General features: G+C 39.9%; 2 long non-coding RNA genes across 4 annotated transcripts in view; both read right to left on the bottom strand.

The window, feature by feature from the left end:
- LOC311594541 overlaps window positions 1-19,227 on the bottom strand; it is a 31,450-nt gene that overhangs the window by 8,553 nt on the left and 3,670 nt on the right. The window contains exons 3-4 of one of the 3 annotated variants that reach the window (XR_014778122.1): window positions 16,080-16,208; window positions 14,491-14,899 (exon numbers count right to left, since the gene is read on the bottom strand). The exons of 1 other annotated variant lie outside the window; for it this stretch is intronic. This is a non-coding gene — a long non-coding RNA (uncharacterized lncRNA). Of the gene's footprint in view, window positions 1-14,490; window positions 14,900-16,079; window positions 16,209-19,227 lie in introns of those variants that run through there. One more of the 3 variants, XR_014778123.1, reaches the window with a different exon arrangement.
- Window positions 17,514-17,913, bottom strand: LOC311594542. Its single transcript, XR_014778124.1, has 2 exons — window positions 17,802-17,913; window positions 17,514-17,643 (listed from the first exon to the last, which is right to left on the bottom strand). It is a non-coding gene; the product is annotated as an uncharacterized lncRNA (long non-coding RNA).

The following is a 19,227-nucleotide window of genomic DNA, read 5'->3' as shown; positions in this document are numbered from 1 at the left end:
AAAAAGAAAGAGAAAGAAAATATATCCAGAGTAAAAACATATATAACCAGTTTGTGTGTATAATTTTATGATAAAGACACACACGTCCTAGCATACACAAGGTTCTGGATTCAACCCCCAATGACACATATATATTTGGCTATTTGTATTTACACATCAGTGTTGGAAGAATTACTATCCTCTAACTATTCACCTTGATCTTGCTAAGATAGGACACTGAGTGTCCCACGCATGAAAGAAAATGTTAGAGCCATGCCAGATCTCCCGGGACTTTTTCTCATCCTTCAGTTTTCATGTACTTTTTTTTCTCTCTCCCTTTTCTTTCTCCTATTCTTTTTTTATTCTTTATCCTCTTCTTCTTCTCTTTCTTAATGAAATAAAATAGCATAACATCATTTCTGAACACACACACACACAGACACACACAGAGACACAGACACATACACACACACACACACACACACACACACACACACACACACATCAAGTATGTAAACTCATAAAAGTTGTTGTACAAATACCACAGGTAGGAATCCCTACAAACAGGAGTAAGTCAGTTGCGATGGACCTTTGAAGGTTAAACTTTGAATGTTAGCTACTGGTTGTAATCTGCTTTCTCTGCTTCCTGGTCTGGTTCAAAAACCTATCACCACATATTACCACAGACAGAACCAGCATGACCAAGCTGTCATGATTTCTCCACTACAGTAGGCTAAAACATCCAAAACCAGGAGCTAAAACAAATGTAGTGTTTCCATCAGGCACTTCATCATAGCAACCAGAAACTTACTAACTAACCTGGCAATGAGGTATCAAGAGCGGGACCATTGCTACCATTAAGCTCTACCACACTATTGAGGCTTTGGATTGGTTTTCAGAATGAAAGCAGGAGACTTTGAAGATGTGGACTAGCAGCTCTAGGATTCTGTCATCACAGCTCGATCAGTGACAGTGGTGGAACTGTGGAAAACTAAGATGCCAATAGAAACCAGACAGTGACTACTTTGTTCATGGATTTTCGTATGAAACTAGACCCCTATAAGAAACAGAGCTAGCTGACATCTGTGTTGCATTCTGACAAATAATCTGCCTAATGTGCCCAAGGGAGAAAAGCTATCAATGGTCAGATATAGCTGCAAAGCCTATGAATCACAGCAGTCATCTGCTTGACAAGATAGTCCTCAGTGGTGCAACACTGGCCTTTTTATATTTGGGGCGACAGAGAGTTATCTGACTGAACTTAAGTTCCCCTCAATAGGAAGAAATCTATGCCTGGTACTGCAAATCTAGCCAACTCCCCACAGCTAGAGAGATCATAGATCCTAGAGGAGAACCCACTACTGTCATTTGCCTGAAGCAATACTGTTCCTAACTGTATTCTATATGCATAGGTACTTTTATATGCATAGGTAAGTGAAGCTCTTGTCCCTCACCAAAAAAAGCTTCATTTTGCTGCAAAATGATAATTACAAAGATAGAGAACTGGTCCAAATCCAAAGAATATGTGACTGCAGAGTCCATAACCTAATTGGTATGTCTACAAAGCAACCTGTACACATTAGTCTTGGGGAACAGTGTGGAAAAAGTTGGAAGAATCATTGTAAGAACCAGAGGCTCTGGCTGCCTGTTTTGAGATAGTGTCTTCTACATATGTTAGGGAAGTTGCATACATGAAATCTCAACAATATGGTTGCTTAAACTAGACCCACATACTCACCATACCTGTCAACATTCCAGCCCTGGTAGGGGAAATTTCACAATGCTCCACCCAGTATGTAACAATAATAATTACTGAAGAGGCCATGAACTTGAGAGGGGGTGGGAAGGAGACATGGGAGGAGTCGGGAGAGGGTTTGAAATAATATAAATACAATACTTATGTTTGGAATTCTAGAACATTTTTTTTTTTAGTTAAAAATAATTAATCCAGGCCTGGCTACATTCTGTCTGTGTACTTAGATTTTTGAGTCCAGGGACAGGATGCTATGTTTGTTTTGTCTGAATTCTACACCATCCTCACCCCATTCCACATATATACACATAGGCTATGCCATTTCCAGTTTATGATATTTAGAAGGTTGGTTGTAGAGCACATAGGATATGGGAATTGGCCAACAAAACCAAGTCTCTGGAAGCCTTTGAAAGCTCTTCCTGGTGCCATATGTCAGGTCCATGCATCCCACTCATGCAAGCAGAGCTGCCAAGAAAAGGACTGTGACACCGTTTGCATTATGATAAAGTAAAAATTCCAAAAGAAGTCCCTTTTGCCTATAAATTGATTTTGGGGGTTATTTTGTTTTAGCGATGAGAAGGGTAACTAAAACAGTGGCTTCTTTTCTTCCCTACTTGCTTTGTGGTCTCTTAAGTAGTACTCCCTTCTTTATCACTTGTATGTGGTAACTCATTATAGGGTCTGCTTCTGTAGTAGGCAACATGTGTTGTTGGGGAATGTAAAACAAGCTGTCACTCGTGCACAGCAGGGATAAGACTGTGAGGAAGGGTTTCTAAACCCACTACCTTCGTCACCTTTTTGAGGAATGGTCCTATATAAAATTAGGATGAGTATCTGAATTCTTATGCTTACCCAGAGACACCTGACCAGTGTAAGGTATATAGTTCTATAATCCTGATGGAAGAGGCAACTGAGTGCATTCTGGGTAGTTTTGTCAAGTGCACATAAACTATTCACGTAGAAGGAGGGAACCTCAATTGAATAAATGTCCCCATCAAATTAGCCTATAGGCATGTCTCTGTGTCGTTTTCTTGATTGGTGATGGGAATGGGAAGACCCATCCCATTGTAGTGGTACCACTCTGGGCCAGGTTGTCCTGGTAGGTATAATAAAGGAACTGAGCATGAGCCTCAGAGCAAGTGTAGAAGAAGAAACCCTCCATCGTCTGTTTCAGTTGCTCCCTCCAAGTTTCTGCCTTTAGTTCTTTCTCTGATTTTCTTCAGTGATGGTTTCCCTGGAAGTAGAAGTGGAGACAAACTCTTTCTTCCATACTTTTCCTTTGTTCCGTGTTTTCTTCATCACAACTGAAACACAGCTAGGACAGGGAGACAACCAGCAGTGAGCAAATACAGATGTTTGCTCAGTGCTGGCCAAGGCATTTTGTAAGAAAATTCTAAAAGAACTCTAAGTTTTGAGTCTTATTCATTTTACAAAAATTTAGAAGAAAAGGATGAACAGCATGGGCCTCCTTCCTCTTAAGAAAATAGAATCTGTTATGACAATAGAGACAAGAACAATCTACACTTAGAGTAATGTCTCCTAGCTTCCTGACAAGAAAGCTTATTAATCAAGTTCAGTTCCCCCTTCTCAATTATCTCATAGTGCAGTGCTTATTCTTTAATAGAAGATTTTGTTCTAATTTGGTGACTTACATTAGTTACTTGTTTACTAATTGTCAGAGCACTGTGTCTCATCATCTTGTCTTGGTCTGCCCGAAGTACCTCCCTGTGAATAATCATCTGCTGGTTGACTCGTATAGTGATGAATTGGATCTCTTATTTATGTTCCCATTGTGGGTGTGTAGACCTGTTTCATCCATCAAGTTAATCGCAAAGTACTGTGAACATCAGTTAGTGTGTGCCATATTCACCCTTTCCTCTTTAGCGTTCCTGATGTAACTCAGGATAAAGGCCAAAGCACCTCTTGCTTAAACTTCTACGATTCCAACTGACTATTTCCATGTCGGTCTGTTTTCCCTGCTCTGGTCCTTCTAATTCTCAAATCTGGGCGTTCCACTCATTCAGATCTTGCGTTCACCTTCCCACCTCCCTAACCTCATTTTTCTCTCACATTTATGATTCTATTATATATGTCAGCATGAGTAAACAATGACCAACAATGACAGTTCTCTGTTTCTTTATAGAGTCTACTGCCTGATTCAGGAGTGTCTCTCTCACATAGTCCTGGAGTGTCTAAGCAGCTCTCGCTTATCTCCCAGCCTCAACGTGTTTCCTCTGAAACATCCCTCGAAGTCTTGGTATGTAATCCCACTTCAGCTGCCAACGTCTGTTGGCTCTGATTGTTGAAGCTGCATTTTATCTTGTATTTCTTTACCTCTAAACTGTTCATTTCTCTGGCTTCGCATTTCTCTGTCAAGGTATTCTTCTTTGCATTTCTGAAACTTGATCACACCTGGCGGACGAAGCTTTGTACAGGACAGTCATCAGTTCATTTTGGTTGAATGCAAGATAAGATGAGAGTCAAATAGCCGTTTCTTTGTCAAATTAATTCATTCCGTCAATCACTGGTTTCATGCTTTCTAAATATGGGCGCACTGTTAGTGTAATGGGAAGCCTGGTAAGACTTGAGGCAACGTGTGTGACGTCAGGGGCACCGAGAGCCGAGCTCACTCACTTCAGCATTCTGCTTAAAACCAACCATGTAAAAACAACAATAGTGATAATGCCTTGACACATTTATAACGTAACCACATTTAAAGCACTGAATACTTTTGTAACACATATATCATACTTTAAGTCACTATAAAAATTTGGGAGAGTCTCCTGGGTTATAATCATCCCTTAATTATTGACAACAGATTAAGTAACTTGCCTGAGATGACCTGCCATGATAGAGCACAAAAACAGGCTGCTCCTCAGCCTTACTTGTTCTATGCCTCTAGCCATGCACTTTGCTGCCCCTCCCAGTCAGCCACATGACTTGTCTTGGTTAATGGGATGTGATAGTATACCGGACATTCAGAGGCAGGACAAGACTTCGTACAACAGAACTTGCTCACACTTGTCCTCTTGTCTTCATCATTGCCATGGAAAGCACCTGTCTTGGTTAGACTACTATCCCAGAAGCAGAAGAAGAAACACCTAGAACAGGCACCAGCTTCTTCTGTCATCCCAGCCTAGGCTTTGTGGACAGCTAGGAGGCAGGCATGTAGGAAAATCCAACCAGGACAGGAAAAATTTGTCCACCTTTTCATATAGAAAAATCTAAGCAAGATTCCATAAAATTCCTAAGTATCAGATTCGTGAGGTAACTCTATGCTTTCTGTCTTGAGGCACTGAATCTTGAGGCTATTATTTATAAAGTCTTATTTCAATAATCTGCCAGTGTACAAAATCAAGGCCATATGTAAAGAAGATAAAGAGCAAAGGCTTTTGTTGAATTCTTCTCTGTAGACATTGGCTACTCTGAAGAGGTGTGTTAGGCATTAAGAATGTATACTTCTCATCAAAAGTTGAACATAGTGATCAGAAATTGCTCTCACTTTCATTCATATCCTAGGGATTGAGCATCTGAAATAACTGTCACTTGTTGAGAGTGAAGGAATGTCCATAATTGTCATTATGTACAGATGATATCAATGTACTCCAGGGATATTAGATGGAAGTTCCTGGGTCAGAAATGGCGGGAGAGAAAGGCTGGATAGAGAAGTTAGAAGCAATTAAAGATGATTGGTCACTCCTCCCAAAAAGACCAGAGGCACAGTAAAATATAAAATTGGGTGTAATTTGGCTAACAAAATCAGGGTATGGAAATAGGAGTAGAGGAAGACATAATATTTTAGAGCTTAAATAGCAACAAAAAACATGAATATGGCTCTCATGAAATAATAATACACTGTTTCTACCAGAGCAAGCTGGTCCCAGTTTATGAGAACAGCCCCTTGGTGCTGTGAGGCTGAAGAAAGAGGCAGAAAGACACAGGGTGGCACTGAATGTCATTTGATGGAATCCTCCAGATAAAATATAGTACTTGGTGATGCCAAGGACAAGTGGGTCAGAACTTTGGCAGCTTATAAAGTAGACAGGACAAAAATTATTTCATCCTTGCTAGACCGTACCTGACTCATCTCAGCTGCTGTCAGGGTTAAGCCCGTCCCTTGCATCAAGGTAAAGTCATAAAGCTTCACACACCTCTCTAATTGTTGTGTTTACTAAGAGTGTGTTGGCGAACTATGTAGGAAAAAGTGCCTAGGGCTACTCAGGGGCAGTCATGGTAGTGATGATTCAGGAAGGCTGTGGTTACATCAGGCGGAATCCACTTGGTGTTCTTCAGAGGCCTTGCACTTTGTCAGGGCTTTGGTGTATTGGTCAAAATCTCTTTTGGTATAAACATAATATTAACTGAGTGGGCTTCACCCTCATGATTCTGATATAACCACTTGCTCTTTGGCTTCACAGGCCTTGAACTCTACTGACGTGAACAGAGATGATCTCCAGGTCTCTGTAGTCTCCACGGATACTGTGAAATAAACAGATGCCTTAAATAAGGCAGACTTGAGTCATTGCACGTATACAGCTGGGGGCTACAGACAGAAAACCTTAGTGATTTTTATCACTATTTAACTTACAGGCTAATGACATCAAGAGACTTAGCTTTCCAGTCATTACACTTAGAATTGAAAGAAAGTATCACTGATGCTATGTCATACCTCACAAAATGGTCACAATGAAATGACAGATAATACCAAGAATAGATAAGAACAAAGAACAGCAAGTCTGTAACAATGCTGTGGGACTGTAAGTCCACACAACCACTGCTGGAGAATATCAGCTAAGGCAGAACATGCCTCTTATCAAGCATATCTATTCCTAGGTATCAATTTAACAGAAATACACACTATGTTCACTATGTCTAAAGAGGTCCACAGCATCCATATATTATAATTGAAAAACTTGGAAACAAACTGTTCTCATCAATCATCAAGTTGGTGACTGTTTTAAAATATTACATGTGAAATAGCTGTTTCCAGCAAGAGTCAAGTTGATGATTGTTTTTAAACATCATACATGAAATAGTACATGGTGATAATCTCAAATGTACAGTTATAGTCAGAAACTAACAGAGCAAAGGGGGCCAAAATGAATGTATGCCACATGATTTCCTCTACATCTAATTCAAATGTGGCCAAGTGACCGCACAGTGGTTAGGGATAGTATTGGTACTCCTTTGGAAACAGGAAGTGGTATCAGGCCATGGGGGACCGTGTTCTCACTCTCTTAATATGACACCATTATCTTCACAGGTATCTTTAGGTTGTAAGGATTCATTGAATTTTACACTTGTGAACTGTGCACACCATTCCATATGTGCCTACTCCAATAAAGTATTTTAAGAATTAAAATAAAACTGCAAATCAAGCTACTGTGATGGGACAAAAGTGCAGCTGTTTTCTAGTTGCTGGACTAGAAAATTATCCTTAGTTGTATTTAAAAATGAGTTGTATTTAAAAATAGGGACATGGGTCTCTCTCCTGTCTCCTTGTATGATTGAGTTAAGAAATCAAGTAAAGACTGGGCACTGGTGGCACTTCCTTTAATCCCAGCATTTGGGAGGCAGAGGCCAGCCTAGTCTATAGGGTTGAGTTCCAGGATAGCCAAGGCTACAATGGAGAAACACTGTCTCAAAAACAAAACAAAACAAAAACAAAAACAAAAAAATCAAGTGAGGCAATTGGCCTGAGTGAAAGAAACTTTGTAAACAATAAGAAGGTGCACTTGGAAGTATTCTAGGGGAACAAAAACAAGTACAGTTTTCAGTCTAATTTTTAAATGATTTTGCACTGTTAATGAGTAGCTCCCTTTGCAAATGATAGTCATTTAAGTGTTTTAGATCAAGTTTTTATAAAAGCAGGTTTGTCAATTATATAACGGTCTTTAATGTACCCAGATTGTTGCCTTTGTTTCAGAAAACAGAAAATTGCATGATAGCTTGTAAATGGCACAGTTAATTTCGCAGGCTGCCAATGCTTGCGGAGCGAAAGGTCTGCACACAGTGCAGGAACTCACATTTAATGGCATCAAATGATACATAATGTGATTCGTTCAACCACATTTTTAGAAATTAATCACTGAGTGTCAGTGTCTTTCCGTCCTTCGTGACTCACTACATCAAAAGAAAACTTGTCCTTTTGCTATAGTGCTCACTGCTCATCGGTAATAGTTGGTTCTTTCAATTTCGCATTTCAATCCAGTCCTCAGCATCTGGAAACATTTGAAAAGATCAGGTTGCTACTCCCTTATTCAATTTAGTAAAGTTGCAAAAATTCATAATGAGCTTCCTTCCTTGTGCCTGCTAAACTGCTTAGAAGTCACCTTTAGAAACCAATGGAAACTCTGCTGGTTAGATTCAAAAGTGAAAGCACAGATTAGCAAAGAAAATTGGGGCGCACGGCCTGGAGTGCCCTCTTCTCCCATTGATATGGTTCCTTTGGGTCACAGCTCTTCTATAGGGTCTCCACGGAACCTTGGGGGATGTATAGTTATTTGAGGAATGAAGAGCAATACTCTGTATTATAAGTTGATTAGCTATGTGTTGGTTAGCTCTGTGCCCTTATAACAGACACCCATGACAATCAACTTACTAGAAGAAAAGGTTTCCTTTGGTTAATGGTTTTGGAGGACCTAGTGTGTAACTAGATCACCTGTGGCTATCAAAACCCAATGGCCTTCAGCCAGAGCCAAGCATCTGCTCCAGAGTAGGAGGAAAGGTCAATTTTCATTCTGGTTTAGAGGGGTGGAGAGTTGCTGACAATTTTGCCTTCAAGATTCCTTCAAGACCTCTGTACCTTCATGAAAACCAGCTTCTAGCCTTTATGGACACAGCCTGGATACAAAGTTTCTTCTACAGAGGATGCAGCTCCAGGCTGGTAGTTTGGGCCTGCTGCTATGCAGCCATGAGAGTCGTTATCTGTTATGTGCATCATTGGAACATGGCCGCAAGAAGAGTTGTCAGTTTTGAGGGCCACAGTGACCAGCGACGGCAGCAAATGTAAACGTGGGAAAAACAACAGGCCTCCCGCTGAATGAAAACTACGTTCAGGTATGCGGCGGAAAGTGCGATGTAGCCGTGTGGCCGTGTTCAGGACATCCTGGTGCCCCTCAATTATGAGATATTGAATTTCGTTTCTTTTTTTTTCTAACCACAGAACTCTTTCCGTTCATGAACAGGAACTAATGGAGAAAAGCACTTAGGCGATTAGTTTCTCTAAGAACAGCCCCAAATCATTGATGAATGAGAACTATCTGCTAATGATTGCACTTCTCTTGTGACTTGACCAGCAGGAGGTCGTGAGTAGTGAGCTTTGAATTTCTGGCCTTCGCCGGGTATCCCGGCATGTGTGTGCTCTGTGTGTGCCAGCTCCCAGAGTCCCCAGCATACTGCAACTCCAGCTGCCTGCGGCCTTACTTGGCCGCTTCTCCGTCATTGTTTCACTTCCCCCCTTTACCACCAGCTTTCCCATGGACCACTGCCAAACGCACCGCTGTCATTTGAATTCTGTTGGTGAATTCTGTTTGTTTCGAAAGAAAACCAAAGCAAGGAGGTTGTCCAGTGGTGTGTACTGTTTGTTGTATTATTGGATCCTAGGAAGCTAACCTTGGAAGAAAGGGAGCCCGGGGAGTCGTCTAAGTTATTATTTGGAGGGGAAGAATACCTTCTCCGGCTACACACAAGAGTCTTCATCATGAGCAGGAGCAGAGTGTTAAGTCTTTTCAAGCGGCAAACAGCATAGTGTATCCAGGTGCTGTTTTTTTTTTTCTTTTAGTCTATTTTTTGTCACTTATTCATGTTGGCATAAAATGTTGCATGGCAATTCAAAGCTGCATGGAGTGTAATTTACTTGTATAAGGTTATAATCTAGTAACAAAATGTATAATTCCTACTTAAAGGCATTAAACATTATATATATATACATATATATGAAATTCTACAGGCACCAAATATGCAATCCTACAGAAGAAAACACACTTGTTTTTAGTCTTAAACCAAAGTGTAGCCATATTGCCAGTTGGTAAAATACAGTTCTTTTTACTGTAGTGCTTGGATCTGTGTATGTTTGCCTCAAAACACAGCAAGAAAGGTTTTACAAAGAGCATCAATCTATCAATTACAAAGGAATGCAGAGAAAAACAAAGGCTCAAATGATCAGTGAAAGGACAGAGTATGTTGCCAATATCATATGCAAACAAACATTTATTTAATTGTTTGAAATAAGACTCAGAATTTTGACAAAACATAGAGCATTTATGGCCTTTTTTTTTTTGAAACTTAAGAAAATGTATTAAACGCTTTTATGCTATTTCTTCTCTTTATGGTTTCCTGATCAAAGATTATATTCATTTTTATTATTTATACACATAGTCATTTCAACAAGAGGTTTTTAAAAGTGTAAAAATGACTGAAATATAAAGAATAATCATTTTTAAGAGAGAAACATAAGATTTGAAGAAGAAATCTAATTGTTAAATAACTGACATTTTACAATAATTTTGGTAACATTGCAGAGTGAGAGCAATGAAAAGGAACACAATAAACTATGATAGGACTAATTACATATACACAGGATGCATGTACCCTGGATGTACCGATGCCTGCATCCACATCCTCTGGAGAGCTTCTCACCGTGATGCTGCCCTCACCCACAGGACTAGTTCTGACCACTGATACAGTGACAGATGGATGCAGATTCTTGAAAATGTGCTGGTGCTTCTATCCCAGTTTGTCTTTTATTGTCAGCTCCACGGTCTAGCTTTGCTCATGGTTGTGTGGGTGGATGGTAAGAGACAGCACCTGGAGCAAAGCTGAGCGGTCTCATGTAAGGCTGGCCCAGAAGCTCTGGCTTCCAGCAACCCACCACCCAGGAGGAGTTGTTTGAAAATGTCCAGGAGAAGTTGCTGGCTGTTTTCCTTGGCACAGAATCACCCAACAGAACAGTAGACTAGGAAGTTAATAAATGTTGAGAAAAGACTTCATGTACTATAGCAATGAGGTCATAAATTCTTTCTAGTTAGGATAAATGTGAGATAAATGTGAAGCATGGGGCCATGGTCATTAAGGTCATCCTGACCCAACGGAGCATACGTTTGTGAACTCCACGATGACATAAGTACAATAACAAAACTTCCATGCAAACGTCTTTTCCTGTTTGTTACGTTTCAATCTGGAATGTGTAGTGTAAGCGACCAAGGATGTCCTGTGCTGTTCTTATTGACCAGTATTGCTCGCTGTATGAAATTCTGTAACATTCCTTTCCTTCCTTCCTTTCTTTCTTCTTCAAATCTATAAAATCCAAGAGCCTTTAGAGCCATTTTAGAAACACATATTCTAGACAATGAAAATGACTGTTTTCTCCCCGATGGCATTCGCATTTTGGCATGAATAAACTCTTTGTTCTTCGACTTGGTATATCTCATCTTGTCCGTTAGGTTGACATCAATTGGTTTAAAACAGTAGACTTTCGCCATCATGAAAAAGTGAAAAAGAGTACTTTAACCTTGATAAACAACACAGTATCAGATACAGTGACACATACCTGTTATTTTAGTTATTTGAGAAGTTGAGGCAGGAGCCTCACTTGAGCCCAGGAATTAGAGTATGCCTTGAAAACACAGCAGGACCCTGTCTAAATAATTAAATAAACCCATTTAAATAGCATGAAGAATTCATTGTGATGTTTCCCTGGTTCTACTAGAAAACCATTTGTTTTTCCCTCTCACAAAGTGTTGTTTATAACTCCCACCTTTATTTATTGTCATTGTTTTGAGCGTGTTCATAAATGCATATGGTTAAGCTATATTTACCCATTTATTTTCAAATGTTACTTTAATTTAAGTGTTCCAAATACTGACCCTCAGAGGGTAAAGAAAGATAATTTCCTTCTAGTCAGATCTTTTACAGAAGTAGCACTGATCAACAGTTTATATCAAACAATAGGATTAATTTTTGACCTGGAATTGGCTATATTACACACGAACCTGGCCGCACTGACCAAAGGATTAGGCTTTCATTAGCAAGAACTCTTAAGATACATTAGTGATGCTCATTTACTACTGTTACTAAATACACTACATTCCTAGTATATTTCACCATAATTTTATAAACCAATGCAAGTGAATGCATATAAGTAAACAACAACTTCTATGCATTTTATATCAAGAACTTGAGTGGTTTAAATATGCATATGAGAGAGATTTATCTTATTTTTATTCATATATTAGAATCACTCAAAGAGTTTATAAAACTTTAAATGTCCAGGTGATATTCAGAGCACAGCTGTGGGATTATCACACAGACATATGAGAAATTTCAAATTTCTCAGCTGATGGCAATATGCTTCCAGCAATGGGAACGAAGGACTTATCCCTGAATCCTAGTTATGCAGTATAACAGCCACAGGTAACTAGGAAGCATTTGAGACATGGCTAGCCTTAATTTAGCTGAGCTGTGAATGAAAAGAGCATACCAGATTACAAAGGTATAGTATGAAAAGAAGTAAAAATGTATTTTTAAAATATTGTGTCTGAGATACTGCCAGATTGATTTCCAAAGTGCTTGTACAAGTTTGCACTCCCACCAGTGATGGAGGAGTGTTCTCCTTTCTCCACATCCTTGGCAGCATCTACTGTCACTTGAGTTTTTTATCTAAGTCATTCAGATAGGTGTAAGATAGAATCTCAGAGTCGTTTTGATTTATGTTTCCCTGATGACTGAGGATGTTGAACATTCCTATTTCTCAGCCATTTGATATTCCTCTGTTGAGAATTCTCTGTGCCACATTTTTAATTTGAATTATTTTGTTTGTAGGTGTTTAATTTTTTGAGTTCTTTTATTATTTAAATAATTTATTCATATTACATCTAAATTGTTATCCCCTCACTTGTATCTTCCTGCCCCCCTCACCCTATTGCCCTCCCCTAGGTCTGTAACAGAAGGGGGCCACCTCCCTATCATATGATGACAGCCTATTAGGTCTCATCCTAGTAGCTTGCTTACCCTTCCTCTGAGTGCCACCAGACCCTCCCACCAAGGAGACGTGGTCAAATAGTGGGCACCAGAGTTCATATCAGAGTCAGTCCTACTCTCCATACAACTGTGGAGAATGTATTGTCCATTGGCTAGATCTGAATAGGGGTTCTAGGTTTACTGCATGCATTGTTTTTGGTTGGTACAGTAGTTTGGGCAGACCCCTCTGGGTCCAGATTCACCAGCCTTGATGATCTTCTTCTAGGTTTCTAGGACCCTCTGGATCCTTCTATTTCCCCATTCTCCTGTTCCTTTTTCACCTGGAGTCCCAATTGGAAGTCCTTGCATCTATCCCAATCTCCTTCTAAGTGAAGACTTTCAGGGGACATCTCTGTTGGGCTAGTGTCCAATTATAAGTGAGTATATACCATGTGTATCTTTCTGCGTCTGGGTTAACTCACTCAGGATGATCATCTCTAGTTCCATCCATTTGCCTGCAAACTTCAGTATTTCCTTGTTTTTAATAGCTGAGTAGTATTCCATAGTGTGAATGTACCACAGTTTCTTTATCCATCTATCTATCCAGTCCCTTGACTGAGGGACATCTACGTTGTTTCCAGGTTCTGGTTATTACAAATAAGACTGCTATGAACATGGTTGAGCGTATGTCCTTGTTGTGTGGTGGAGCATCTTTTGGGTACATTTCAAGAAGTGGAAAAGCTGGGTCTTGAGGTAGCTCTATTCTCAGGTTTCTGAGAAAGCACCAGATAGATTTCCAAAGTGGTTATACAAGTTTGCACTTCCACCAGCAATGAAGGAGTGTTCCCCTTTCTCCACATCCTCTGCAGTATATGTTGTCACTTGCGTTTATCATCGTAGCTATACTGATGTTGTAAGATGGAATCTCAGAGTCATTTTGATTTGCATTTATCTGATGACTAATGATGTTGAGCATTTCTTTAAGTGTTTCTCAGCCATCCAATATTCCTATGTTGAGAATTCTCTGTTTAATTCTGAGCCTCATTTCTTAATTGGGTTATTTTGTTTGGTGGTACTTAATTTCTTTTTGTTTTATTTTTGTTTTGTTTTGTTTTTTTGAGAAAGGGTTTCTCTGTGTAGTCTTGGCTGTCCTAGACTCACTTTGTGGAGCAGGCTGGCCTTGAACTCACAGTGACCCGCCTGCCTCTGCCTCCGAGTGCTGCGATTAAAGGCGTGTGCCACCACTGCTCAGCATGTTTTTTTGTTTTTGTTTTTGTTTTTGTTTTTTTGCTTTTTTTAAGTGCTTAATTTCTTAAGCTATTTATATATTTTAGATATTAGTCCTTTATAAAAGACACTGTTGACACCACAAAGTGACAGCCTACGACTGGGAAAAGATTTTTTTGAGTTCTTTATATATTTTGGATATTAGTCCTTTGTTGGATGTAGGATTGGTGAAGATCTTTTCCTAATCTGAAAATGGTCACTTCATTATATTGACAGTGTCTTTGGCTTTTCAGAAGCTTTTCAGTTTCAAGAAGTCCCATTTATTAATTGTTGATCTTAGAGTCTGAACTGTTGGTGTTTTGTTTAGGAAGTTGTCTCCTTTGCCAATGAGTTCAAGACTCTCCCCCATATTCTCTTCTCATAGATTTAGTGTATCTGGTATTAGTTGATTTTTGATCCACTTGGATTGAGTTTTGTGCTGTTATGCTGAGATTACCCAGATCACAAGACCCCCCCCCCCAAAAAAAGACACCAAGACTCGATACTGATGCAACAAACACAGGGTCCTGTATTACAGGCTCTGAGCTTCAGATCATCATCATCCTTCCTGACGCAGCAGGATAGGAGAGTGGTACCGGAGCTTCAAGGGCAATGGGCTTATTAGGAAAAACTGTAATTAGGATTGGGGGTCACAGGGAAGCAATGACACAACCATAAGCAGGGGTCGTGAGTCTCAGGAATGCAGTCCTTTAGGCAGGCTGGGTGGGGACAGGATCTCCAGGGAAAGTTGTGAGTCTCAGGCATGCAGACCTTCCAGCAGGTTGGGTCCAGGAGGCTGAATCTCCAGGGATCATTGGGTGTTAATTGCATCTTCTGGAGAGTGCTGTCAGGTTTGGTTTATGGCAGTACGTGGTCTTTCCCAGAATGCAGGAAGTAGTGGAATCACCTGGAGGACAACGTTCTCACAGACCATGGCATTAACTGTAGAATATAAATTACATGTAGAATATGGCATTAATTTTGCCCCTACGGTACAGGGTGATAAATATTGACCTATTTGCATTTTTTTTCTACATGTGGACATCCAGTTAGACCAGAATCATTTGTTGAAGATGCTGCTTTTTTCCATCGTATGATTTTGGCTCCTTTGTCAAAACTCAAGTGTCTGTAGGTTTGTGGACTTATTTTAGGGCCTTTGATTTGATTCCATTGATCAACCAGTCTATTTCTATGCCGGTACCATGCAGGTCTTACTATTGCTCTGTAGTATAGCTTGAAGTCAGGGGGTGCAGATACCTCCAGAAGCTCTTTTTATTTTATAGGATTGTCTTAGCTATTCTAGGTCTCTTGTTTTTCCATATGGAGTTTATAATTGTTCTTTCTGGTTTAAAAATAATTTTGTTGGTATTTTGATGGAGATTGCATTGAATCTGTAGATTGCTTTTGGTAATATGGCCATTTTTACTGTTAATCCTACCGATCTATGAGCATGGGAGATCTTTCCCCTTTCTAATATCTTCAATTTCTCTCCTCAGACAAGAGTTGAAGTTCTTGTATACAGCTCTCCTAGTAGAAGAAAGGGAATACCAACCCACCCAGAAAATCTTTGACCCAAAATTCACCCTGCCTACAAAATGTGCAGGGGTATAAAGATAGAGCAGATAGAGCAGAGATTGAGAGAATGACCAGCCAATGCCTGGCCTAACCCAAGACCCACCCCATGGGAGTGAACCAACTGCTGGCACGATTTATGATACCCTGCTACGCTTGAAGACAGGAGCCTAGCAGAGTTGTCTTCTGAGAGGCTCCACCCAGCAACACCTCAAAAACGATCCTGAGACTCACCGTCAAACATCTGGGAGATACAAATGGAGTCTTGTTGAAAAGCGCAGAGAAAGAGAATGGGACCTGGAGGTAATAGGAGCTTCACAGGCAGCCCAACAAGCCAACTCACCAGGGCCTGGAGGGGTCTATTGAGATTGAAGCACCAACCAAGGACCTTGCATGGACCTAAATCCCCTACAAAGATGTAGCTGAAGGGCAGCTCAGGCTTCATGTGGATCCTCTAGTAAGGGGAGTGGGGTCTGTCTCTCACATGGATTTTCTTGCCTTTGCCAGCTTTCTTTTTTTTAATCACTTTCCCCTGGCAGGACTGCCTTACCAGGCCACAGGGGAAGAGGACAAGCTCAGTCCTGAAAGACTTGATAAACTGGATGGATGGAAGGTAGTCTTCCTTTTTCTGAGGAATAGGGGAAGGAGGAGACATGGAGGAAAGGAGGGAAGCATGGACCTGTGAGGTGAAAACAGATGAGGCTATGACCGGAATGTAAAGTGAATAAATAAATAATTTTTTTAATTGTATTCATTAGCCAGGTGGTGGTGGCACATGCCTTTAATGCCAGCACTTGGGAGGCAGAGGCAGGTGGATCACTGTGAGTTCGAGACCAGCCTATTCTACAGAGTGAGTCTAGGACAGTCAAGGATACACAGAGAAACCCTGTCTCGAAAAAACCAAAATCAAATAAACAAGTAAAATTGTATTCACTACATTTTGAAAGAATATTTTGATGTGGTAAATGGAATACGGTGTCAAATTTTATTTTATCTGTATTTGGCTTTAGTCTGGTACTGCATTCCTGTGATCCCAGTTCTTAGGAGGCTAAGCCAAGTAGGCAGCTAGCTCCAAGCTATCCTGGACTATACAACAAATTCCAGGCCAGTCTGGAACAGAAAGTGAGGTCCTGCTTCAAGAAGAGTTGGTACATATTCATTTTTGAAGTGTTACTATAGATATTGTTTTTAGTGAGCAGCTCTGATCTAGACTGCCTCCCCCCCCCCCCCACTAAATAGAAATGTGACTTGGAAATAAGTATCCTAATGCTCATGTGATTATAGAGAAACTGGCTTAATAAAGTAAGTGTATGCTCACCGTGAAGAAAATAGTGTAATTTTCCCTGAGAGATTCATTTTAAAAATGAACTGTAGCTCAATGCAAAGCTTCTACCTTTTATTACTGCTCATGTAAATTAACTAACTTACAAGAATTTTCATTATTACACCAAATTTAATATTTTAAATATTACACTGATACTAAGTGTCTTAGTTCAAGTTTCTATTTCTATTACATGTTGGAGAGACACCATCGCAACTCTTATAAACGAAATCATTTAATTGGGAGTGACTTAGAGTTTAAAGATTTAGTCCATTGTGGTCATCTTCTCAGGAAGCATGGCAGTGCACAGGAAGACATGGGGCTGGAGGAGCGGCTGAGAGTTCTACATCTGAATCAGCAGCAGGCAGCAAGAAGAGAGGGTGACACTGGCACTGGCTAGACCTTCTGAAATTTCAAAGCCCACCCACAGTGACACACTTCCTCCAACATGCCAATCCCTACGAGTCTATAGGGGCTACTTTCATTTACACCACCATACAAAGTTTACATAGGATTTGAGATACAGGAGTAATTAAGATGTCCAAACCTCATCTTGTTGTTTGGCGCGTTTTTGTTTGGTCAGTTTGCTTTGTGGGATTTTGGGTTTTTTTGTTTTTTGTTTTTGTTTTGTTTTGTTTTTCTTTCTTTCTTCCCCCGCCCCCCATTATGGTGTTGCTAGATAGTCAAGGCTTGACTTTAACTCTGAATCTCCTTTTCTCAGTGCCTAAGTGGTGGGAGTATAGGCAGCCGTCTCCAAGGCTGACGTCATCTCTTCAAACTACTTCAGCCACACCTGTCAATGGGATAAAATCATAAAAGAAAAGAGGAAGGTAGAATTTGAAATTATTACTACCATGTTTAATGGTCTTTTTTTTGTTAGAGTTTAAGCATCTCAAGATCGAATATTCTCACATTAAGAAGCTTCTAGAAGTTGGGCACAGTGGCGCACACCTGTAATCCCAGCAATTGGGAAGGCAGAAGCAGGCAGATCTGTGTGAGTTTGAGGCCGGCTTGATCTACAAAATGAGTCCAAAACAGGCAAGGAAGGCTACACAGAGAAACCCAGCCCTATAAGACAAAAACAAAACAACAACAATAAAAGAAGTCTCTAGAGTGCCATTGCCTGCTAAGTAAAGAGAAAACATTCTACTGTGATATGGATCCGGATAAGGTGTTTTGAATAGAGTTAGTATGAAGAAAGACCATGGGAGAGGGCTGCATGTGATCCATGTCAGGCTAATTGCATTTTAATTTTAAGGAATTGGGAGGCAGAACATTGTATTACTCTGAACAACTCTGGTATGTATATTATATCACAACTTCTATTATGATCACTATTATTCACCAAATGACAATGCTCATCCAAGATTGGAGGCCATTCCAATCAGTTTTATGAAAACTCTTCCATTTCTAGGCTAGATTACCCAGATCAGTTTATTGCCCAGTAGCTGTGACAAGCTCACAACATAAAGGTATTCCTAAATTCTCATAGTAAAATATGCTGATGATTTAAAGATTACTAAAATGCCATGTATTTTTGTATATTGCATATATAAGTATTTCCCCCTAATCATTTGTTTTTGTTAGTTCTGGTATTGAAGTACTTTACAATACACTATTTTATGCTCTGCCAAAAAGGAAAAGAACGTTACCTCAAAATGAGGCTGGTCCCAAACCGACACAGTAGTCCTCATGGTCGCCCTGGTAAGAGCTCTCAACCCATTGGTCCCATCAGTAGCCGAAACCAAGCCTTTTATTATGACAGTTTTTTATGCACTTTTGTTAAAAATTTCCATTATGTCAAGAGAATTATTATTTTATATTTTAAATTTAAATTCTCCTGTAAGTAAGATAATCAAGATGAGGAGAAAAGATGGAAGAAAGGAATTATAGACCTAAATACACTACACTTCTGACTCACTGCACCTTCCAGTGGCCTGTCAGCTGAGATGCTGAGCATCAGTGAAATGAGAATGTTAGCTGATCTAATACTTATGAACCTCAAATGAAACCTATTTAAAATATTCTGTCATACCTCATTGGCTTTTACCAAACCAAAATGGAAAGTTAGGAACCACCGTGAGGCCACCATGAGGAAAGAAAGCCCCTGGCATTAGTATCTGATGAAGCATAATTGGCCAAATCATTCATTTCCTCTTAAGGTACCTGTCACATTCTTCTAAATTATAGTCAGGATTCTTTTTCTAGGACTATTTAATAAATTCCCTCAAGATAGAGGCATTGCCTAGAATAACAAATTGTGATATTTGTAGACTAAACGGAATATTTTAATCATTTTTGCATACTCCCTTCAGCTATTGGGTTCTCCAGAAAGGAATCAATAAAAACGCTGATACAGATTGAGTGCTGCAGCATG

Source organism: Acomys minous (genome assembly GCF_964271855.1).
Source record: "Acomys minous genome assembly, chromosome: 3".
NCBI lineage: Eukaryota > Metazoa > Chordata > Mammalia > Rodentia > Muridae > Acomys > Acomys minous.
The sequence above is the reverse complement of the archived record's forward strand: the minus strand, read 5'-3'. Positions and strand labels throughout refer to the sequence as shown.